Source organism: Vombatus ursinus, unplaced genomic scaffold (genome assembly GCF_900497805.2).
Source record: "Vombatus ursinus unplaced genomic scaffold, bare-nosed wombat genome assembly UNPS02014787.1, whole genome shotgun sequence".
Taxonomy (NCBI): domain Eukaryota; kingdom Metazoa; phylum Chordata; class Mammalia; order Diprotodontia; family Vombatidae; genus Vombatus; species Vombatus ursinus.
This window is the reverse complement of record NW_020954565.1, coordinates 6,111,825-6,138,257: the sequence shown is the minus strand read 5'-3', so window position 1 is coordinate 6,138,257 and position 26,433 is coordinate 6,111,825. Positions and strand designations below refer to the sequence as shown.

Genomic DNA, 26,433 nt, shown 5'->3' with positions numbered 1-26,433 from the left:
TAAAACATTACAACTCCCCAAATTGTTCCATCAAATCAATTCCCTTTTCAATCATACCTCAGTCTAGAAATGTTTATGTGGTTTCTCATCTCTTTGTTTTATCCTCTTTAGTAACATAATATTTACGTGCAAATTAGCTTAGGTACCTATCATGTCTCCTCTGAAGTTTTCAACAAGATAATGTCCATTTGGTGTCATTGAAACTATTTTTCTTCATTTCACATTTTTCTAGTTTTTAAGAAATAAAAAATATTACTCTGCCTCTTTATGATGTTAAACTGTTCCCACACAAATAAGGGATCATTTCACATTGTTAACATAGACACATGGCTCCTCAAATCTATCATTTTTTCTCTAGAACTGCTCAAATATTGTCTGTACCTGACAAAGGCATTAAAACCCTAGAAACTGTCATGGCCCATTATAATTAATCTTGCAGTATTAGATATTTTTCAGAATAAAAATTAATTCAAAATGTCTTAAACTCTCTGGCTGCTAAAACCACAGTCCAATTGTACAGTATTCTCATGTGGCTCCTTCTATAGTTATTAAAGAGTAAAACATTAATTAGAACATTTATATTATAATATTTTCAGATTATATTTGGTCTCCTTGAGATATATAAAATTTGAAAAATTTGTAAAGGTTTTCTTCTTCAGCTTGCCCTGACAAATCTCCTCCCTCTCTCCCTCTCTCTTTCTCTTTCTCTGTCTCTGTCTCTGTCTCTCTCTGTCTCTCTCTTTCTCTCTCACTCACTCTCACTTTTTTGGCAGGAGATTATCTCTCTCTCTCACTTTTCTGGCAGCAAATTATATTTTGACATTCCTCAACCATTTCTGAAGCCACACTGGCTCTCAGGTAAATGACCATCTTCCAAGTGAAGGATCAGCCTATTAAGGAAGACTCTGGCATGAATCTTGCCAGCAATGATTAAGAGAGACACCCCACCCCTGTGATTGTCACAATACAATCTATTTCATTTACTTTTATGGAGATGGACAATGAAGGCATACTCGAAGTCCTGGAGGATAACCTCCTCTTGCCATATAACCAGGAAAATTTCAGTCAACTTTTGTATGATCAATGGACTACCACCTTGTAAATATCAACTGGAACAGAATAAGCACCAGGTGCATTGCAAGACTAAAGGAGTGTAATGGCTTTCAAAACCTCTTCCTAATTTGGAACTTCAACTAGGGAGGGATTGACTTCAAGCTGAGGTAAATGGTCAGTGGCTTCAACATTGATTGATGAAAGTCTGTTGAGAACACTATAGAAGTGTTCAGTCCATCTCTCTAGGATCATGTCCTTATCACTAATCAATGTGGTTCCATCAGCACTATATAGTTGAGATGTACCATAGGTCTTTAGTCCATAAATAGCCATTAGGGCATCATGAAAGTGCTTTGGATTGTTACTATCAATATAATATTGAATTTCATCTGCCTTCTTACTGAGCCAAAAATCCTGCATCTCTCTAAGCTTTACTGGTACTTTACTTTTGATGTAGTTAAATGCTTCCTTCTTAGAGATGGTAAATGCTTTGGAGTTCTTGTTTTTCATTTAGCAGCTTCTGAATTTCTAAATATTTCTGTCAAACCAGTCTTGATGTTTAAGAGTGTTCTGACCTACTTAGAAAATGAAGTGCTATACACCAAATCTCTGAAAGCTACCCACTCCTTTATGCTCCACTGTTGCCAACCATGAGTTTGCTCAACTTTCCCTCCAACTTAGCAACAAACTGTTTCTAATCAGAGCAGAGTTCTAATCTGTTAGTCCTTTAGCCTTGGGGCCACCACTTTTGTTGAATGTGAATATTTAGCTTGGAGAGGATAAGTCTATGGCACTCTTTGACACACATTGCCTTCGTTACTCTCACATCATGCCTGTCTCTTCTCCTTACAATCACCTAATGTATTAAATACCAATGTTTGCTGCAAGGGTGCATCCATGAAGTTTTATTGAATTTAGGTAAATGGAAGACAGTGTTGGTGATAAGAAAGTCCTGAGATGCACAAGTCTTCAGTAGTAAGTGACTATTGCTATTTCCACCTCCAATCCTCCCAAGAACTCCCTACCATGTCTAGTAGTCTGAGCCTACTCTAGCATTAAAGTTACCCAGAATTACAAGCTTGTCCTGTTTTGGCACATTGTTGATAAGGGTCTCCAGGCCTTCATAAAATTTTTCTTTTACCTCATAAGAGTTTGTCATGGTGGGAGCATAGGCACTGATGATGGCGGCATAGCATTTTCCTGCAAGTGGCAATTGTATTGTCATGAGCCTGTCATTTACTCCTCTTGGTAGGCATACAAGCTTGTTGACTGGATTAGTTTTGATTGCAAAACCTATACAAGCTTCACATCCCCTTCACTGTGGCCACTACAGAAAAATGTGTACCCAGTTCCAATGTCAGTAAGCTGGCCTTCATTTGCCAGACTTGTTTCACTCAGGGCTGCTATTTGTTGATGTGATACCTGCTGAGTTCTCTCACAACAGGTCTACTCATCTTTTAGGTCTACTGAATTTTGTGTTGTCTGTAGTGTATGCATATTTCATGTACCAATGGTGAATGGAATCGTCTTTGCAGAAGATTTTGTATATTTGTGTGTGTATGTGTGTGTGTGTGTGCGCGCGTGCGCACATGCACGTGTGTGTTTTGGCCCCAGGGTGGGATCTTCACCTACTGTGATTATCAGGCCAGGGTTGGGTAAGCAGTCAATTTTTAGGGCACCTTTTCTGGCCCCTTCCTTATACCAGGAGGTGAGTAGTGCAGTCCTTGAAAGGTTTCTTGGACACCAAGGGGGCTACCAAATTCCATGGCTGCTTCCAGTGAGAAGATGACCCTATGGCTTGGGCTGCCTGTGTGCGGGGTTGTGACCACAGCTCCCAGTGTATCTGCACTTTCTGCTTCATCACTTGCCTGTTACCATAGGACTTGGAGATAGGTAAAAATGATAGAATGGTATGGGTAATGTCTTTTGATTCATGTGTAAATTTTATTTCAGTGGGGCAGTTGCATGAAGTCATCAGTCTCATTCTCTCTTCCAGAGTCATCACAATCCAGTACCAGGACAGAGTCAAAATGACTGGTGATGGCCCGAGATGCAGTGGATGACTTTGGCATCTTCAATGTCTAAACATGCTCTAAGCACTCCACAGCACCTGCTTCAGCTGCCTTCATGGATGTTGGAACAAGTTGTTCTCATTTGCCCATTCCATCAGAGGAAATCTTCAGATGCTTGGGGTAAACACCTCCCTAACTCACCGATGGGTTTGAGATTCCTTGGTTACCCTCAACCTGGTTTAGCATGTCTGCTGAAATAGTTTACCAGGGTGTGGCCACTGTGCATGCTACAGCTTCTTGGAGCCATAGATGAGAGTTAGGTGGATCAAGTGGATACCAAAGGTGGAAAGGGTGGAAAGGCCCTGACAAGGACCCTGACACCAGAGGTACTAGTCTTCCCTGAACACAGCCTTCAAGCCTATCAGTATTGAACCCCATCCCCATGTAGGCCAAAGAAAAGACAAAGAGATTCAGAAAGAAGCAGAACAATTTTGAAAGTAATGAGAATTTGTTATACACTTTTTTTCTTCTTTAAGCAACAAGTATAAAATGGAGTTTCAAAGTTTCACAGAGAATTCTTGTTTTCTCTCCTGCTGTGTGAAAATATATGTTCTTTCTTTTTGTGTTTAATTTCAGAATAAAAAAAGAAAAATAAAATTCAGGTTAAGTGCAATGAAACCAATTCTCATTTCCCAAGTTGCTAGTTCCCCACTGAATGAATTTGCATTTACTTTGAATATGTTTTATCATTACTGATCTGTATTTATATTGTCACCTCCCCCGAATGGAATGTAAGTAAGCTCCTTGTGGATGGGAACTTTTTTTTGTCCTTTTATTCCCAGTGCTCTAAAGTTCTTGGCACATAGTAGGTGCTTAATAAATGCATGTCAAAAGAATGAATTTAAGGTTTGAAAGACTTAAGAACTCTGATCAATGCAATGATCACCCACAGTTTGAGAGAATTAACAGTAAAGCATGCTAGCCACCCACTGACAGAGAGATGATGGAATCAAGTTACAGAATGAGACTTAAATTTTCACACAAGAAAAAAGTGTGGGAATTTGTTTTGCTGAAATATGAGTGTTTGTTCATTTTTTTTTCAGTCTAGCAGAGGGAATTGAGAGATGGGGAGGTGTAGAAATAGGGCTTCCAACACAAAAGAAATGAAATAAAAGAAGGTCATTGAAGATTTTGTAATGCATGGAAGAGAACAGAAACAAGGTTAAAATGAGTCACAAATAAGTATGACATCTTTGAAAGTTACATTTTTAATTTATCTTAAGCTCAAAAAGAAAAGCAAACCCTACATAACAGAGATGTGTGGTTTCATGTATAATCCTCATTTTCTGTTCTATTTTATAGTTGGAAGTCCTCATTTTGCTGGTATTTGCTAAAGTCAGAATAAAAATAATTTTAAAAGCAAGTTCATAGAACTAAAACTTGAGTATCACTACAGACATTTTAGAAATGTGTTATAATTTTATGTTTACTTTGTTCAATATTTCAGATATTAAGAAATATTAATAATCTCAAAATCTGAAGGGCACTCAAAATTTATTCAATGCTACCCTGATGTAGATGTTCCTTCATTCAACAAACACTTATTAAGCCCCTACTAAATGCCAGGAAAAATCTGCTAGGGACAGAGACAAGAATAAAACTTTTCCTTTCTTCAGAAGCTTATATTCTATTGGAAAAAGAAAATGTATATATATATATATATATATACACACACACATGTGTATATATATGTGTGTGTGTGTATATATGTGTATATATGTGTGTGTATGTGTATATATATATATATATATAGGTAGCTCTATCTCCCATTTAGCAATAGCAGCTATAACCACATAGCCATCTCTCCATGTGTCTCTGTGCTTATTTTTTTTCCTTTTCTTAGGCAAAAGATTATTGTGTGATGGAATTATGCAATGATGAAGTCCAGAAATCTATAGGTAGGAGAAATAGGGCTTCAGAAGTCCCATTAGAAGTCAGGACTGAATGACAGCTTTAGCAGTAGCCACTATTATGGTACCATCTAGTGGAAGTGGTTGTGGCTGCTGACAGATTCAGGATAGTTGCCAAGAGCAAGGGCTTCTTCAGAGAGTATGACCTCCCAGAGTAGAAAGAAATGCTGACTGTGGACTTTACAAAGTCATCAACCCTTGGAGCACAACAGAATTATACTTAAGGGAAATGTTATGAGGAATCCATGAAGGAAGAAAAGGGCCAGGAGTTGCTAATTACTCCTTTGTTACATATATTGTCCACATGCATACCTTGTATTTTGGTGTGTAATTAATTATGGAAGAATTTCAACCAGTATTGGAGAAAGGTGATTTGCAATAACTGTTGTATTTATACCTGTTTAGTAAATAATTTTAATAAAAGTCAATTATATCTGGATGGCTAATGAAGGTTATATCAGTGGGGACTCAGAAGAGAAACAGAAACAGAAACCCCTCAAGGTTATCCTTTCAGTACCAAGAATAATAATTATCTTTCTCAGTCTCCAATCCTGTCAGTGCAAGTGAGGGTCAAGAAAATAAGAGAGGGTGAAATACAAGTGAATAAAAAATATGAATAAAGTAAATAAAGGCCCAACAATTCCAGAAAGCAGTTTGGAAGTACACTAAGAAGATGAATAAAATGCCTATAACCTTTGATTGAGAAAAGCAACTGCTAGGGATATATTCTAAGGAGGTCAATGATTAAAAGCAAGATCAAATATATAGCAAAATATTTATAGCAATACTTTTATAGTAGCAAGGAGCTGGAAACCAAGTGGATCTCTATTAATCAGAAATTGGCTAAACAAGAGTTCATGAATGTAATCAAATATTACTATGCTCAAAGAACAATGAATATAATGAATACAGAGAAGCATGAGAAGTCTCATGAACTAATAAAAATTGAAGTAAGCTGAGCCAGGAAAATTATATACACAGTGAGAATAGCAATGAAAATGGAAACAGTAATATCACATTTGAAGCTAGAAGACTTGGAAATCATAATGACCAAGTTTGGTCCCCAGGGAGAAATTTGAGATGCAACTCCCTTCCTTCTTTGCAAAGGCAGGAGACTATTAGTGTGAAACAATAAATATAATAAGGGATTTGATTGATATCTTGGTAGTTTTCACAAACTTTTTCTTTATTTTAGAACACTTTAAGAGCGGGTTCTCTGGGAAAAAAAGGGAAGAGGGACATTTGGAACATGTTGATGATGTCAAAGCAAAATATGTCTATAAAAGTGTTTTTAAAGAGAGTAAACACAAAATAATTTTGAGAGCATTAGCAACTTGAGTGAACAGAAAGTCTTCGTGTATGAGGTGGTACTTGAATTGGAACTTTAAAGGAAACTAGTGATTCTAAGATACAGAGATGATGAAACACGATCTCATTTATAATATCCTGGACAAAGTCATCAATCCTCCACCTGAATATCTTCAGGGGTGAGAAACTCACCACTTTTTTATCAACTCAGTTCATTTAGGAGTAGCCATAAGTATTGGTAAAATGCAATATGTATTTTACATAAATGATATTACATGTGGTCATTATTTTCCCTGACAAGCCCAGAATCATCTATGAATAGTATAAATCTCCTTGTTTCTTTTTTTTATGTCCTTATTTCATCTCTCACTGGAGATTCATGATGTGAGAATTGTTAGATGTTAACTCTGTGATTATGTCTTTTAAATAATTTGGTCTAACTTTTATTGTTATTGTTGTTAGAGAAGAGCTTTTAGGTATGTATTATACTCTACCAAATGAAATGCTTGCTCATGTTCAATGAATAATCATCATGGTTAGATCTTAAATTCTCTACATCCTTAGTCAATTACATAATCAAAGAAACAAGATGGAATACAGTTGGAAGGGATATTAGAAGCTATCAAGTCTAGTATTCTCCTTTTACAGGTGAGGAAACCAAGGTTCTGAGATGTAAAGTGCATTGACCAGAGTCATACATTGTCTTTAAGTGTGATCTCTGTGTGGGTCTTCCTAAATCAAAGTACAGTTCTCTATTATAATGTGCTACTATATAGAGAAAAAATATTTCTGTTAAAGAGCAACCTGTCCCCTAATACACTCATAGAGGATGTCTTTGACTCATATAAAGATTGTTTTCATTAAGTTTTGGTATAGGTAAGAAAAGAGATATAAGGGTCTCTAGTTTATATTTTGTTTTTGTTGTGTCCATTCCTAATCCTGAGCAAATAACTTTACATATATTATGACCTTATTTAATCCATATACTTGTAGATTGCAATCAATTCTATATGTTAAAATGTAACTAATTTTATTTTATAATGTTCTTTGACATCACATTCAATGCCTAATATCAATTATTTTCTTTAGGAAAGTTGTCATAAAATATAGGCTAAAGATCTGTTCAATGGCCCAGGCTTTGGGTTCTCTCATTCTTTTCTACTGAACTACATTTGCTAACACATTTTTTAACATGTTCTCCTATACTCATCTTTACACTGAATATCAAAGCATGTGTTGATGTGATTTAGAAAGTCTTAATGAGTTCTTTGTGGAATTGTTTTACCACTTTAATTCTGTATAAATGATGTATCTAAGCTACAATTATTTTCATGAAAACGCTTTTGCAAATTTTTATCCTGAGCATGGGAATACAAGATGGCCAAATAGCCCATGAAATGGCATTCAAGCAAATTCATTTATTTGTTTATCTAAGGAAAATGTATGTTGACTTTCTACTTACCTCTAATGTTATTCTGTTTTCTGGTTTAATTTATACTGAAAGTTTTAAGATTGATATAATTTAGTCCATTTAGCAGCTGATCCCTTTGTATATCTTAGTTGAGTGTGTTTTATTTATAACACCAACATCTAAGTTAATATTTTAGATGATCTTAAAATTTATTCTTAGCGCTGTCTATCCCCTCTTCCATCACTCTGACACCAATATGCCACAGAGCGAGCTACACAGGAAGAAAAGACATTTTATTTGTTTATTTCATGTGATAAGCCTTTCTTTACTTAACTAAGATTATCTTTAAAAACAAGATAGAGACTATTGATATCACTGGGTTTGAAGGATTTCCAGTGTTGTAGAACCTATCAGAGTTTAAACTCTATTGGCATAACCTTTGAGAATGCAAAATCACCTCTATATCACAATGAGGCAGAAAATTACAACTTTCTGAATTCAGTTGGTGAGTTACAGATTAGATAATAATACAGTGTGAATCTGGAACTGATTGAATATCATTTCAAAAAAAATAGTTATTCATTCAATGCCAACTTGAAGTCTCTAGTTGAGTTTACCATGACACTGTGTTTGGTTTTGTGACATTTATCATTTTTAGTTGATAACTCAGATAAAGGCAGAGATATGATGCTTATCAAATTTGAAGATGACATAATGTCAAAAGCTAACATTAGCTAACATGGTCAAGATCTGAGAGAATATTGATTTGGGGTGAGGAAACAGTGGCCTCAAGACCACATGTGGCTCTCTAGGTCCTCAAGTACCACCCTTTGACTGAATCCAAACTGCACAGAAGTTCAATAAATGATGAAATAAAAGGATTTATCCTATGAACTATTTTTTCTTTGAACTTCACAGAACAAATCCTTTTATTTCATCATGTATCAAACTTCTGTGCAGTTTGGATCCTGTCAAAAGGCCATACTCAAGGACCTAGAGGGCCACTTATTCCCTACCCCTGCTAGCTACTGAAGCATTGGACTGAATTTAATAAGATGTAATGGAGTAGAGATTAATGTAAAGTCTAACATTTGCAAACAAAATATGAACTTCATAAGAACAGGATGAGGAAGATATGGCTAACTGGTAGTTCTGAAAAAAATGTAAGATCTGAAGGTTTTACTGGAATGTAGATCAATATGAGTCAGTATTGTGAACTGACAGCTAAAACCAAATTCTAATGCAAACTCAAGCTGCATAAAGAGACCTATGGTTTCCAAGAATGAGGAAGGAATAAGCTGACTATCCCCTTCCCTTCTCAGGCCAATCTGAGGCATTAAGTTTATTTCTGGGCACCATAGTTTAGAAAGGATAATGATGTGATGAAATATGTCCAGAATACAACAACCAGATTGATGAAAAGTCTTGTGTACATTTACATAAGGATCAGTTGAAGAACCTTGGGGTAGTATAGCTGGAGCAGAGAAAATGCAATGTAGAGATGGTGAATTCTAGCATCTTCAAGTATTTGCAGGGTATTCATGTGGATGAAGGATTAGACTTCTAGGAGGATGGAACCAGGAATAGGTACAAATTGCAAAGAGGCAAATTTAGGCATATCAAAGGGTAGGGATTGATCAAGGTGTATGTATAGCTACACACATTCTTATGAACACAACATTAAATGGATTATTTAAAAGTATTGATTGATGGAGTTAGCTGATTTATTATACTAATTAATATTTGGCTAATTGTATGTAAGGGCAGAAAGATAAACTTAGAGATGAACTATTAGGAAGATAAAGAACAACCCAATTCACACCTCCACACTCTGTTGCCTTTAATAAAAGATGACATCTTAATAAAACGTTCCCATGAAGTAACAGAGCACTGACTGAGGTGCTATGATCTTTATTTTATTGACATAAAAGGGGAAGGAGACAGTTTGATAATGAAGAATCAGGGTTCTGATACATTCACTTCAATGCAAAAGATAGCATGATTTACTCAAGATTAAAATTTCCCAGAAAAAAGAAATATCCCTTAGAAATTAAGTCAGTTGCCCTGGCACCAGAAAATGTGTTCGCGGGAATGGTAAAGATAATATTTCTGCTATTCTTGAAGCAAAATTATAAACACATTATATAGGATAGTGCATATTGTTTTTACCTAGAATTTGTTTCATTTTAGCAATAATACTTTTTATTCTGGCATCCTGTGGCTATGCATAGAACCAAATATAATATTTCACTTAATGCAATATTTTACCATATGGCACATCTTTCTGAAATGGCTGGATCAGAAAAGAGAATACTGACATGCTATAATGTGGAACGTCAAGTTATTCTCATGTTTAGGCACTCATCAACACAAAGATAATGAGAGAATTATAATGGTAAACTTAAAAGACAGAACAAATTGGAACATGTGAAGCATCTACTATCAAAAATAAATGACTTGGAAAACAGGATGTCTTAAGAATCTTTGTACTCAATACTCCCTCACCTGACATGAAAATCAATAGCATTTCTACACAGCAATAATAAAATCCAGGAAGAAGTAACAGAAAGAGGAGTCCTATTAAAAATAAGTATAAAATCCATAAAAGATGTATGAGTAAATCTACAAAGGCAAACTTGAGGCTTAAATAAATACAATTACAAAACTCTCCCCTTTGGGAATAGGATAAGCCTTACTTATAGAGGTCAGAGGGTAATAAGACCAGAATGAGGGGGAAAGTACACAGGGACCTCAGCAGGAAGCAGGGTGGCCACTGCTACAACCAACAACTTTTTGTTGTTCAGTTGTTTCAGTTGTATCTGACTCTCCATTACCCCATTTTGAGCTTTTTTGTTTTTTGTTTTTTGTGGGGTTTTTTTGGCAAAGATACTGGAGTGGTTTGCTATTTCCTTCTCCAACTCATTTTGCAGATGAGAAACTGAGACAAAAAAGGGTTAAGTGACTTGTCCAGGGTCACACAGCCAATGTGTGTCTGAGGCTGAATTTGAACTCGTGAAGATGAGTCTTCCTGCTTCCAAACTCAGTGTTCTATCTGCTGTGTCACCTGCAGCATGGATTAAGGTGAGTGCCTCAAAGAAATAATGAGAAGAACCTAGATATTTTGAAGAGTCCCAGGAAAGAGCCCCATCCAATCTAAGCAACAAAGCCTGAGACTTAGGTGAGCAGCACATTACATTTCCCAGTTATCAGATTGCTCCTTCATTAAGGAATGACCAATTAGTGGGTTTGTTTTTTTTCCTTACATCCAGAAACACCATAGTTGAAGTACTGACTTCAAGAATGCTTTGAAGAATTTTAATTTCTTTATTGCTAATTTCACATCGCTATCAAGAAAGTTCTCTTGACTGCAAATGTCACTTTACACTTTGATGCAAAACATTTTCACTTTGATCACCAATAGGTGTGTTGGAATCAAATTTAACGTGCAGCAAACCAGCCCTGTGATCAAGTTCAGGGTTCTTATAGTAAAAACTCCCAGCCCTCACTTCCTTATCCTTTCTCATGGAATGTACTATTCCTTACCTTCTCATGAGGAACTTACTATTTTTCCTGATTGAAAAACCATAAAAAATACAGTCTTGGAGATGGAATAGGAAGGATTTGAGATCAAATGAATTTGACTCTTGTCTGATGAAGGCTAGGAAATTATTTGAATATGTAGAGCAGCGTATAGTTTAGAAATATAGTATTACAAATAGAGGACTCCCTTGAGACAGGGAGGGTGAGGAGAGAATTTTGCAAAGAAAGTAGATGTCTATTGGGAAATGGTTAGAAATTTTGTATTATATGAATTTAATGGAATATTACTATCCTATAAAAATGATGTATGTGATGAATACAGAGAAGCATAAAAATATCTACATTAACTGATGCAGTTATAAGAATGTTATAAGTGTTATAAGTAGAGCTAAGAAACATACACAATTATAAGACAAATAAGATAAATAAAAAGATCTATTAAAATCCAAAATTAATATTACAAAATAACAAATAACAATCAAAGCTCAAAAGAAAAGATATGAGAAGACACTGCCACCTTACTCCTTTACAAAGGTGCAGGGAGTCTACAAGTATTGTACACTGCACATATTTTCAGACTTTTTGATGTGTTGATCAGTGATACCATTGTTTCTTTCATTCTTTTTCTTTGTATTAAAATATTATGCATTAAATAGGGCAGATTTCTGTGTGGGGGAGATGGAGAGGGAAACTATGGTGATTAAAACGAACAAACAAACAAATAAATACATAAATAAATAAATGAATAAAAACATTATAAAAGAGAGAGAGGATGGGGCATAAAGCCAGGAAGTAAAGCTTGCCAAACCAATAAAAAATAAGTTTTAACAAATGATAATACTGACAAGAAATTACAAAGATAGAAAGGGTAAGATTCAGTGACCTATGTCTGAATGAGAATAGACGAGAAGGTGGGGAGGATTAGGACCAGACAATCACAGCTAAAGATAACACATGTTTCTTTAAGTGTCCCCTCCTATGTGTGGGTCTTTTTTATTTACTTAGGTAACCAGGAAGCCATAACAATATGTCCAGAGGTACCAGGAAGCTGTGTCCAAGGAAGCACAGACTTAAACCTTGTCCCAGTATCAACTCTTGACTTTGTTGCCTTTCAGGGAAAAGCTAGCTTTACCCAATTTGGGGGGTAGGGTGGGGGTGGGTGGAGAATGTTAATAAAATTAGCCCTATCAAATATATAAGTATTTTCTTGGTAAATCTTAGAATCCTTTATAAATTGTAGTTATTATTAATATAATTTAAAACAGTAGGAGATAAAACAATGTCTGAAGGAAAAAAATATACAGGGAGTAAGGGAGGAAAATTATAATAATAATAAAATAAAGCTTCATGATTAGTTTCTAGTCATGAACATCATGCCCCACCAACCCCCAGGATAACCTCATCACCTGGTATCTCTTCATCATAGAAATTGAGCCTCACCACCATCTCAACATCATCAGATACTTCTCCCCTCTAAATGGAGGGCAGAGGGTAGGACAATAAATTCCCAAAGCTCTCCTTTATAGATGACTCAGAATTCTCCACAAACTTTATGCCCTTGAAGATATACCCTCCCTTCACTTTTAAGCTTCCTTTTGTGCATCGTCTTCTCCAGTTAGGTTTTAAGTTCCTTGAAGTCCATCAATATGAGGGAGAGAACCCTCAGAATCAGGAAGCTATAGATTTAAATCCTACCTTTAGTCAATAATGGCTATGTGATCCTGGGTAATTCCTTACTTAACCTCTCAGTGACCTAAACAACTCTCTAAGACTAAAAACTGTACATTACTTAATGATTTGCATTCCTGTGACGGTCCTCACACCACTTGTCAACAGTGTTCAACTACAGGGAGAGACAGAGACAGAAACATGGAGATACAGAGCAACACAGAAAGAGAGAGATAAAGAACCTAGATTCTATGACAATGAAAGTTTTTAGATGAGCAAATAAGTGACTCACACAGTTTGCTTTACTACAATCATTCCCTCATGCCAACATAAACAAAAACTATTTCCCTTGATTTTTTATTTCATAATATATTTCTTCTCCAAGCCTTAGTGGGATGACTTTTGTGCACTAGAAAAGGTAAAGTAAAAAAGAAGTCTAGTCTCATTGCAAAGAATAGCTTGGGGATCATCTAACATTATCTCTCAGTTCCACTGAGCAATGCCAGGGATACTCTCTACCTCTGTCAGTAGATGTTATGTCCATTGATGACCAAATTGATTTTATCTATCATTGAGTAAACATTTTGAATATCATTCACCAAAAGCTAACAAGTTAAAAATAAGTCTAATGTAAGGATATTTAGAAGATAGTCACAAATGATTCCATACAGACTTCCCCAGCTTTCCAAGAGCTCACAATAAAATTATCATGAGACTTGAATTCTTCCAGTTACCAGTAATTAAAAAAAAAACAGTTGGTGATTTTCAGCATTAGAAAAGGAAGAATTCCTGAAAAAAAAAGTTGTGGCTCACCCTCTTGCCAATCTATTCAACAATGAATTTCCTTCTTAGTCTTTTTGAATTCATGACTATTCCTTTTGTCATTTTTGATAGTTTCAACTTAAACCATGCCCAGGGCTTCAGGCTTAAATGGCTCACAACAAGGCTGTTCTTTGCAATTACTCTTTCTAATGTCAATAAGTAATAAATCTGATTTCATGTATTGCAGCACCAAGGACAGCTTGAATAGTATCAGACTAAATGTTTACAATGGTTCTGAGTTCCACAAATGCTGGGCTATCAGCAAAAGATGCACATTCTCAGTCAGAAGGCTGTATAACAAACATAATTGGTAGTGGGATTTCCTTCCTTTTATTTGGTATTAGAAATGTATATACACATATACATACATACATAGGTATACATCTAATGACATTTTCTGTTGTACCTTCAGCACTTAGTATAGTTCCCAGCACAAAATAGTGACTTGATAAATACTTATTTCCTGCTCTGTGTCTCTCTGTCTCTGTCTCTGTCACTGTCTGTGTGTGTGTGTCTCTGTCTGTCTTTCTCTCTGTCTCTCTCCCCCATATATAGGTATATATACATACATACAAATGTGTGCATTAATGAAGCATTTGTTAAGTGCTTAATATGTGAAAAGCATTGAACTAAGTACTAGGAATACAAAGAAAAGCAAAAGGCAGTTCCTGACCTCATAAAGCTTATTATCTACTCTATTTGGAGCAAGCTTGTGATTTTATTGGTGTAGGTATCTCCCAGTGAGAACCTTCTTTTAATGCTGTCACCTTCTCTACAAGTTAAAGTTTGTAGAGTTATCTGGAGCACTAACAGGGTAAGTGACATACTCAAAGGAAATTGTTTCTTATCAAGACTTGGATCTAGTATTGCCTGACTGAAGCCAGTTCTCTTTTCTCCATGACACCCTCTCAACAACAACAATGACAAATTTACATAGTATTTACTGGTTATAAAATACTTTTCTTGTGTTCTTTCATTTAATCTTCACAACAACCATTTGGATATTTGGAGCATACAAGTATAATTTATAGTTGAAGAAAATGAAGATAAAGAGTTGAAGTGACTTGGTCAAGGTCATGTGACAAGTAATGGTTAATGTCAAGTCTTGATTGAGGAAGAATGAATGCATCTTGTGCAAGTGAGCACTGTTGGTCTAGTCCTGTAGATGTTTATGACAATTCATTTACCAGTACATATGGTGGAAAGAGCTTTGAATTTGGAGTCAGAAGAAACCTGGGTCGAAATTTTGTTTCTATACATATTTTTATGTGACTGAGAACCAGTCATATCCTTAGAGCCTTGGTTCTCTTTTCTGCAGCTTATTATTATGATTTTGGAAAATTCAATTTGCCTCTCCTTGTCTCATTTTCTAGACCTGTAAAGTGAGATATTAGATTTTAGGATCCCTAAGACTCCTTCTAAATCCAAATATACAAACCTAGAATATCATAAAATGGAGTAGATAATGGGTTTCTGTGATGAACAAGTGGTACATGTATAAAGGACTTTGTAAACTTTAGCATCCTACATGTGTCAGCTATTATTAGTTATTGAAAGGAACCTATTTTGCTTCAATGTTATGTTAAAAACTTTTTTTTAATTTAATGTAGTCAAAATTATTCATTATTCATCATGTAATGTTCTTTACCTATTTGGTCATATATTCTTCCCTTTTCCTTAAATCTGACAGATAAACTATTTCATGCTCTCCTAATTTGTTAGTGGTATCACTTTATGTATAATTCATGTACACATTTTGACCTTATCTTGGTATAGCGTGTGATATGTTGGTCTATATCTAGTTACTGCTAAACTGCTTTCCAGTTTCCCCAGCATTTTTACCCTATATTGCCCCCTGTTTATTCTTCTTCTCTGTCTTTTTCTCTCTAGCTCTCTAGCTCTCTCTTTCTACCTCTGTGTATCTCTCTGTCTCTCTTCATCTTGTCCCTCCTCAAAAGTGTCTTGCTTCTGACCACTACTCCTTCCAATTCACCTTCCTTCTACTCCTTCTCCTATTCCTCTCCCCTCCTGCTTTCCTGTAGGATAAGATAGATTAATATATTCAATTGAGTGTGTATGCTATTTTTGCTTTGAGCCAATTCTGATGAGAATAAGGCTCACCCCCACCTTCCCTTCCAGTATAAAAGTTCCTTAGTACTCCTTTTATATGAAATAATTTACCCCACCCTACTACCTCTTCCTTCCCCCTACTCCTAGTTCATCTCTATTTCTCACCATTTAATTTTATATCATCCCCAACTATTATCTTTTAACCCAAGAATTATGAATGTTTAGCCTGAGGTAGAGCCATGTAGAAGGGATAGATATGATAGGTGTGTTCGACTTTTGAACAGCTTCCTGTGAAAGAACAATTAGAATATTTATGTTTTGACTGCAGAGGCAGAACTGAAAATAACACAAGAATGTTATAAACATGAAGAAAAATTAGGCTAAATGCCAAAAAAAAGTCCCAGCAAAGTTATCTCTAAATAGAACAGGCTATGTTGGGAAGTAATGGGTTCCCCCTCAATGGAATGAGTAGTTTTTTTTTTTTTCCTACTGTATATGAAAGTTATAAGATAGAATCAGGAAAAAATTGGGGACCAAGAAATCTAAAGTGAGGTTTAAAATGTAGGGTATGCAGGAAGGGGAAAAATAAAGTAGACCTTAAGGGATATCTAGAAGTTGGTTTTCAAGGCAGAGACAGAGGTCTGGAGACAGATAATTTAGAGATGGTTGAGATGCAGGATAGAGAAATGCAGAGAATTGAAATGGATTCTGGTTTTACTACTTCTTCCCTCCCTTCTATCAGCCCTGCCTTTTCTTTCCATGTTTCCCTCCTACTGCCTATAGGGCAAGTTAGATTTCTATGCCTAACTGATTATTCTATTCCCTCCTTGAGCCAAATCTGATGAGAGTAAGGTTCAAACAATGCTCATCTACCTCCCTTCTTTCCCTTTACTGTAATAGGCTTTTGTGCCTTTTCCTGTAATTTACCCTTGTTTGCCTTCTCCTTTCCTTTTCTCCAGCACATTCCCTTACTTAGATCCATTTAACTCACTTGATTAGATTTTATTTATCATTACATTAAAGTCAACTTATACCCACCCCCTCTATGTATATCCCTTTCAAAGGGTATAATAATAATACAGTTCTCAAGAGTTACAAGCGTAATCTTCCCTTGTAGGGATGTAAACAGTTTGCCCTTATTAATAACATGTTGTGTTTTTTTTTTCTATCCTGTTTACCTTTTTATGTCTCTCTTGAGTCTAGTATTTGAAGATCAAATCTTCTGTTGAGCTCTGGTCTTTTTATCAGGAAAGTCTGGAAGTCCCCTCTTTCTTTGAATATCCATCTCCTCCCCTGAAAGATTATGCTCATTTTCCCTGGGTAGTTGATCCTTGGTTGTAATCCAAGTTCAGGCAATTCTTTTTTTTTTAATTAATTTATTTTGATTTATCAACAATTACTATTGTTGATACAACAAATATCATGTTCCATAACCTACAGTCTTTTAATGTAGAAGCTACAAGGTCCTGTGTAATTCTGACAGTGGTTCCATGATATTTAAATTGTTTCTTTCTGACTGCTTGCAGTATTTTCTCTTTGACCTGGTAATTTTAGAATTTAGCTACTATATTCCTTTGCTTTTTCAATTTGGGATTTCTTTCAGGAGGTGATTGGTGGATTCTTTCTATAGCTATTTTACCCTCTGGTTCTAGGACCTCAGGGCAGTTTTCCTTGATGATTTCATTAAAGAAGCTATCCAGACTCTTTTTTTCATCATGATTTTCAGGTAGATCAATATCTTTTTTTTAATTGTCTCACCTGGATCTATTTTCCAGGTCAGTTGTTTTACCAATGAGGTATTTTACATTTTCATCTATTTTTCACTCTTTTGTTTCTGTTTGACCAATTCTCACTCTCTCATAAAGTCATTAGCTTCAATTTGCCCAATTCTAATTTTTTTACAAATTGTCTTCTTCTATTCAATTTTGTACCTCCTTTTCCATTTGGCACATTTTATTTTTTTAAGGAATTCTTCTCCTCATTGAGTTTTTATGTATCCTTTTCTGTTTGTCCAATTCTGCTTTTTAAGGAGTTGTTTTCTTCAGTTAATTTTTATCCTTCCTTTTCCAAGCTATTGACTCTTTCTTGCATATCTTTCATTTCTTTTCCTAATTTTTCTTCTACCTCACTTATTTGACTTCTAAAAAATTTTTTGAACTCTTCCAAGAAGGCTTTTTGGGCTTCAGACCAGTTTATATTCCCTGTTGAGGTTCCAGATGTGGGTTTGTTGACAATGTTGTCTTCTTCAGAATTGTTGCCTTGATCTTCACTATTCCCATAATAAGAATCTATAGTACATTTCTCTTTGCTCATGGTGTTTGCTTATTTCTTGGCCTTTATAAAGACTTAGCTCTCTTGCTAGAGAACAGGGGCACTAGCCCAAGCTTCTTGTGTTGGGAGCTCAGAGTCTGGCCCCTGGATTTGTGTTCTGGGGCCTCAGATGCTGGCAGTTGGAAGCTGTAGGATTCTGGCAGCTTACCTGGTGTTGGGCTGCCATAAGCAACACTGGAGCTCTAGGGGTAAGGGTGAGTAGTCTGGCCCCTGGAGGTTGACTGTTCACACAGGCCTTTCACTTGTTCTTTCAGATGGATGTTTCACTGCTGTGGGATGTTTCTCTGCCTGAGTCTTTCTCCCTTGGAGCTGCACTTCCCAGAGTTTTGCTGAGGCACTGGGAGATTGGCTGCTGTAGGATGCCTTGTGATGTGGTGGTTTTCCAAACTGGTTTGCACTGGTTCCCCTGCCCATAATGAGACACTCAGGGGTCCTGGTGTTGGTTTTCATCTGCTCCACCACCTGGGATTCAGGATCTCCCCCTGGTATACTGAAGTGGGTTTTTTTGCTAGCTTACTGGGACATCTCCAATTCTGTAGTGCTTCCCCTTCCCACAGGGCAAGAGAGGCCTTTCCTGTTAATCCCTCAAGCTTCCTGGGCTACAGAACTGCTGCACTCTATCTTCTGCTGGTTCAGCTATTTCAGGGTTTTACCTGGGGTGATTTTTCTGGGCTTTCAGAGGTTAATAAGAAATGATGAGAGCGACTTACTTCTTACTCCACCATCTTGACTTCTGGAAGCAGAATCAGCTTTTGGTTTTAGAAGGAAGATTGGCAGTAGTATGACATAGGAAGGAGAAAGAGAAGAAATTGAGCTACATTAGGGTAAAGAAATAGTGAAAGTGAGCTGAGGAGGTTTGTACCCAGAGATTTAAATTAGAAAGGAGAAATCTAAAGATATTTGAATGAATTAGAGGATGATAATAATAGCTAACATTTATATAGGACTTTAAGGTTTCCAGAGCACCTTACAAATGTAATTTCATTTGATCATCACAACAACCTTGTGAAGAAAGTGCTATTATTGTCCCCATTTTACAAATAATGAAACTTAGGTTGAGAGGTTCAGAGACACACAGATAGTAAGAGATTGAGGGTTTGAGTTCAGGTCTTCCTGAGGAGGACTCAGTCTAATCAGTCAATAAGCATTTCTTACATGCCTACTCTGTGCCCAGGACCTATGCTAAGCACTAGAGATAGAAAAGAGGAAAAAGGTAGTTGCTTCCCTTAAGAGATCAAAACCTAATGGAAGAGAGAACAAGCAAATAAATATGCATAAACAAGATGTATAAAAGTAAAGTAGGAAACAAACAGCAGAGGAAAGACAATGAAATTAAGAGAGATTGGGAAAGATGTCTTTTAGAAGGTGGGGCTTTATTTGAGACTTGAAAGAGACTAGGGAATCCAGGAGTTAGAGATCAAGAAGGAGAGCATTGGGACAGCTAGATGGTGCAGTGGATAGAGCACCAGCCCTGGATTCAGGAGGACCTGAGTTCAAATCCAGCCTCAGACATATGACACTTACTAGCTGTGTGACCCTGGGCAAGTCACTTAACCCCAATTGCCTCACCAAAAAAAAAAAAAATGGAAAGCATTTCAGGTATGGGAGACAGCCAGATAAATGTCTAGAAACAAAAGATGGAGTATTTTGTTCATTGAACAGCAAGGTGGCCAGTGTTACTAAACAAAGGATTCAAGTCATAGAGTAAGGGATAAAAAGACTGGAAAGATATTGTCATGAGTGAAATTTAACTAAAAAGGTAAACTGAGGCAATTCTCCAAGCAAGATAATAGTTTATGAATAGGGAGTCCAATGTGTTCTCAAAGGAAGGGTCAAATGGCATTGCCTCTGGCCAAAAGACCCTGAATTGAAGACATAACTTATTTTTATAAGCATAGAACAAAAATGATATAATTAGCCAGCATCACAGGGGTGAGGGATAATTATTTGTTACATCAAAGAAAGAAGGCTTAGCTCTCATATGGGATGAAAACCACCTCTCTATCTCTAAAGAATACTTTGTGAATGTATGGGTCCAAGCCATATATTGAGGACCCAGGTATGCAGATGCACTGGCACCAGGGGGATTAGATAAAACCATCTTTTTAAAAGATTGGATGTCAGTTGGTCCAACTTTTCAAGGATACAAACCTTGTGGTAAATTCTGAGATGATGTTTTATGAGAGTATTAAGAAGAGGGTTTTTTTTTTTTTTAACTAACAGTGATTGTGGGAAAGCTTAAGCCTTTGGTGTCTAACTTGAAAGAGAGAGAGAAGAAACTAAAATTTTGTTTGCATTATCAAGGAGTGTGGTGGGACAAGAGGTAGGGTAAGAATTTGGAACTCAACATTTTTTTTTCCATAAGCTTTTGAGTTTTAAATTTTTCTCCTCCTCTTTCCCCACCTCCCTCCCCAAGATGGCAACCAATCTGATATGGGCTATACACATACATTTCTATTAAACATATTTTCATATTAGTTATATTGTAAGTAAGAATTAGAACCAATAAGAGGAATCACCAGAAAGAGGAAACAAAACACAGCAGAAGAAAAAAATAGCAAATAGTATGCTTCAATCTGCATTCAAACTCCATAGTTCTTTCTTTGGATGTGGATAGCATTTTCCATCATGAGGCTTTTGGAGATGTCTTAGATCCTTGTATTGCTGAGAAGCATTAAGTCTATCAATGTTAGTCATCACAGGACGTTGCTATTACTGTGTACAATGTTCTCCTGGTTCTGCTCATTTCACTCAGCATCAGACCATACAATTCTTTCCAGATTTTTTCTGATATCATCCTGTTCATCATTTCTTATAGCACAATAATATTATATCTTTATATTCATATACCACAACTTGTTCAGCCATTCCCCAGTTGATGGGCATCCTCTCAATTTCCAATTCTTTGCCACCACAGAAATAGCTGCTATAAAATGTTTTGTATGTGTAGATCCTTTTCCCATTTGTGTGATTCTCCTAGAAGTGCTATTGCTGGGCACATTTTTATAGCCCTTTGGGCATAGTTCCAAATTGCTCTCCAAAATGGTTGGATCACTTCACAACTCCACCAACAATGCATTAGTGTTCCAATTTTCCCACATCTTCTCCAACATTTATCATTTTCCTGTTTTGTCATGTTGGCCAATCTGATGGGTGTAATGTGGTACCTCAAAGTTATTTTGATTTGCATTTCTCTAATCAATAGTGATTTAGACCATTTTTTCATATGACTATTGATGGCTTTAATTTCTTCATCTGAGAACTGCCTGTTCATATCCTTTGACCATTCATCAATTGGGGAATGACTTGTATTCTTATAAATTTGACTTAATTCTCTATACATTTTAGAAATGAGGCCCTTATCAGAGAGATTGGTTGTAAAAATTCTTTCCCAATTTTCTACCTTCCTTCTAATCTTGGTTGCATTGACTTTGTTTGTGCAAAATCTTTTCAATTTAATGTAATCAAAGTTATCCATTCTGCTTTTCATAATGTTCTCTATTTCCTGTTTGGTCACAAATTCTTTTGTTCTCCATAAATCTGATAGGTAAACTATTCCTTGCTCTCCTAGTTTGCTTACAGTTTCAGCCTTTGTATCTAAATCATGAACCCATTGTGACTTTATTTTGGTATATGCTGTGAGATTTTGATCTATGCCTAGTTTCTGCCATACTCTTTTCCTGTTTTCCTAGCAGTTTTTGTCAAAGAGTGAGTTCTTATCCCAGAAGCTGAGGTCTTTGGGTAGAACTCAACATTTAAAAAAATGATTATTAAGAATTTTTTACATGGGGCAGCTAGGTGGAGCAGTGGATAGAGCACTGGCCCTGGATTCAGGAGGACTTGAGTTCAAATCCAGCCTCAGACACATAACACTTACTAGCTGTGTGACCCTGGGCAAGTCACTTAACACCATTGCCTAGCCAAAGAAAAGAAAAGAAAATTTTACATTTAATTGGGAAATGTCTAATGACATAAAAATAATTTTTAAAATGTATCACAGTGTTTAGTTTAGCAACATATATACCAAAATTGGAATAATACAAAGAAAATTAGCTTGGCCCCTGAGGAATAATGATACATAAATTTGCAAACTGCTCCATTAAAAAAAAGTATATTTATGTTTTTCTTCCACATCTCACCAAAGTAATTCCAAATTGAAATGATGAGAAAAAAGTAGCATATATACATACATATTCATGTATACATATATACATATATTCAGCAAACTAGATAAAATAATCAATTGTTACAATGTGAGAAAAATATTAGAAATTGAAATATGTGGAACCTCAGGGGATACAAAATGTAAGAACTGATCCAGTAATGAGATACAAAGTATAGATAGCTAGTAAGGATTGTGATAATCACAATTAAAAAAAAAACTTACATGCTTAGGTATGGCAGTTATTCTGCTAGAGTTATGTACGGCCTGTTACTATTGCACATCTGGTGCAAAGATCAATCAGAGTCTAAGGTTTCAAAAAAGGGAAGGGAATAAGAAGATTTAAACTCAGATCTTTCTGAACTATGCAATCATGGATATAGAGCAGATAGAGACCTTAAAGACTATGTATTATTATTTTTTTTTTGTTTTGCATTTTATAGACGAGAAAACCAAGTCTGGGAAAGAATAAGTGAACTATTCCATTATCTTCGCCAAGAAAACCCCAAATGGGGAAACAGAGAGTTGGACATGATGGAAAGAACTCAACAACAATGTGCATGTATGTATGTATGTGCACGCACACCCCCCACACACACACACACAGAGTGTAGGAATCAAATCAAAATGGTTAAGAAAAGAACTGATCATTTTTTCTTGGAATGTTGTTCAACTCTCAATTTTATGTGAGTTTACTAAGAAAAAGCTTCGAAATATTTAGTAACATTTATTCCTTTGCTTAATAAGCAAACATGTATTAACATTCCAACATTCAAGAGATCTAATTCAAAATTTTAACCATTATCATGTTCCATCCATAACTCACTGAAAACATTTCACAATTTTTGAAAAGCAACTTACAAGTTAGCTTATTTTATTGAATGTCGGTTTCTTCCATATGATATTGTACTTTTTACAATGTGTCACTTTATTGTTAGATCTAGAGATTCTTGAGAATGTTCCATTTTCATAATAAGGATATTTTCTCCATCTACTGCTTAGTGAGATTACTACAAAAATTTTAGACTATTTTTGTGAAGGGTCTTCTAAATTAAGAAGACTATCCCAATGCAAAATTAATCAACAATAATGTCAGATTGCTTAGAAGAAATGATAGCTAGAAAAACAGATCATTACTCATAGAATGACAGTCATTGAAATTGCAGTTGCTTAAAAACTAAGACAATTTCAAATTTAGTGTGGAGTTGGGGGTGTAAATAATGAAAACTACAATCTGATGTACATGAAATTAATTTTATAACATGACCATATGATGATAGAAACAGAATTATAGAGTTAAGGCAATTACCTCTTTGCATAGATGAAAATTAAAGGTATTTAGTATGGCTTACGTTTGTTCATTTAAATCAAAAGTATTTTTTTTGTCTTGTTTGTTGTTGACTAAATTGTTCCTAATGGGTACCTACACTGATGCATTTTATCATAGAAGCAATTATTTAGGAAAAAAACTCACAAAAAGAGCAAAATGTAGATAATGATTACAACAGCACTTAACAATCCCTAGCACTTTGCCTGTTTTTAAATTGTTCTCATTTACCTTGACTCATTTGATCCTTTTAATAATGTATAGAATTGCTATTAAGTCTACTTACAAAGGTCATAGACATAATAAAAGGCAGAGTTAAGTGTACAGCTTAGGGGTTTTTGGCTCCTATTTTAGGGAAAAAAAGGACATAGAAGCATTTAATTCATTGAATATATATTCATATTCATATTCAATGAATTAAATACATAAATGGGTTTGTATATATCTATCTATGTGTGCATGTGCACCTGTGTGTATGAGTGTGTGTGTAGCTAGGTGGTGCAGTGAATAGAGTGCCAGCCTATTAGCTGTGTGACCCTGGGCAAGTCTCTTAACCCTGTTTGCCTCAGTTCCTCATTCACAAAAGGAGCTGAAGAAGGCAATGGTGAACTATTCCATTATCTTTGCCAAGAAAACCCCAAATGGGGAAACAGAGAGTTGGACATGATGGAAAGAACTCAACAACAATGTGCATGTATGTATGTATGTGCATGCACACCCCCCACACACACACACAGAGTGTAGGAATCAAATCAAAATGGTTAAGAAAAGAACTGATCATTTTTTCTTGGAATGTTGTTCAACTCTCAATTTTATGTGAGTTTGCTAAGATAAAGCTTTGAAATATTTAGTAACTTTATTCCTTTTCTTAATAAGCAAACATGTATTAAACCTTTTCTCTATACAATCCACTATTGGTTTGGCAGAGTTTCATGGATTATATAAAACAGCCCCTCTTTAAAGGATCTTACATATTGAACCAAATTAGCAAAGAAAATCCTGAGTGGACACAATTGGCTCTCATTTACCTTTATGCTTTTTAAAAAATTTAATTAATTAATTAGTTAATTTTTACTTTTCAGCATTCATTTCCACAAGATTTTGAGTTCCAAATTTTCTCCCCATCTCACCCCTACCCCTACCCCAATATGGCATGATTCTGAACACCGCTTTCCCTAATCTGCCATCCCTTCTATCACCCTCCTCATTCCATTGCCCTTCTATTTTCCTGTAGGGCAGGATAGATTTCTATACCCCATTGCCTGTAGATTTTATTTCCCAGTTGCATGTGAAAACAATTTTTTAACATTTGTTTTTTAAAACTTTGGGTTCCAAATTCTCTCCCTTCCTCCCTCCCTACCCATGCTCTTTGAGATGACAAGCAACTTGACACAGGTTATAAGTGTGTAGTCATGCAAAACACTTCCATAGTAGTCGTGTTGTGAAAAACTTACTATATTTCCCTTCATCCTATCTCACCCATTGTTTATTTTATATTCTTTTTTGACCCTGTCCCTCTGCAGAAGTGTTTGCTTCTGATTAACTCCTACCCCAGTCTGCCCTCCATTCTATCATTTCTATCATCCCCCCCTCTTATCCCCTTCTCCCCTATTCTCCCATAGGGTAAGACAGATTTCCGTACGTTATTGAGAGTGTATGTTATTCCCTTCTTAAGCCAGGTCTGATCAGAATAAGATTCACTCATTTTCTCTCACCTTCCCCCCTTCCCCTCCACTGTAAAAGCTTTTTCTTGTCTATTTTATGTGAGATAATTTACCTCATTTTACCTCTCCCTTTCTCCTTCTCCCAGTATAATCCTGTCTCACCCATTAATTTTATTTTTTTTTAAATATTACCCCTTCATCTTCAACTCACCCAGTGCCATCTATCTATCTATCTATCTATCTATCTATCTATCTATCTATCTATCTATCTATCTATCTATCTATCTATATCTATATATACGTACATATAATTTTTCCCCTCCAACTACCCTAACAGTGACAAAGGTCTCATGAGTTACAAATAGCATCTTTCCATGCAGGAATGTAAACAGTTCAACCTTAATAAGTCCCTTATGATTTCTCTTTACCTTTTCATGCTTCTCTTGAGTCTTATATTTGAAAGTCAAATTTTCTATTCAGCTCTGGTCTTTTCCTCAAGAATGCTTGAAAGTCCTCTATTTCACTGAATGTACATTTCCTCCCTGAATGATTATACTCAGTTTTGCTGAGTAGGAGATTCTTGCTTGTAATCCTATCTCCTTTGCCCCCCACAATATCATATTCCAAGCCCTGTGGTCCCTTAACATAGAAGCTCCTAAATCCTGTGTTATCCTGATTGTGTTTCCACAATACTTGAATTGTTTCTTTCTGGCTGCTTATAATATTTTCTCCTTGACCTGGGAACTCTGGAATTTTGCTACAATATTCCTAGGGATTTTCCTTTGGGGATCTCTTTCCAGAAGTGATAGGTAGATTCTTTCCATTTCTATTTTACCCTCTGGGTCTAGAATATCAGGACAGTTTCCCTTGATAATTTCTTTTTTTTTAAATTTTTTTGATAATTTCTTGAAAGATGATGTCTAAGCCCTTTTTTTGATCATGACTTTCAGGTAGTACAATAATTTTTAAATTATCTCTCCCAGAGATATTTCACATTGTGTTCTATTTTTTCATTCTTTTGGTTTTGTTTTACAATTTCTTGATTTCTCATAAAGTCATTACCTTCCACTTGCTCCATTCTAACTTTTAAGGAAG

The 26,433-nt window shown here is 35.7% G+C and overlaps 1 non-coding gene across 1 annotated transcript; it reads left to right on the top strand.

Moving 5' to 3' along the window:
- Positions 1-22,184: 22,184 nt before the first annotated feature.
- LOC114047472 lies at positions 22,185-22,291 on the top strand. Its single transcript, XR_003569614.1, has one exon. It is a non-coding gene; the product is annotated as a U6 spliceosomal RNA (small nuclear RNA).
- The last annotated feature ends 4,142 nt before the right edge of the window (positions 22,292-26,433 follow it).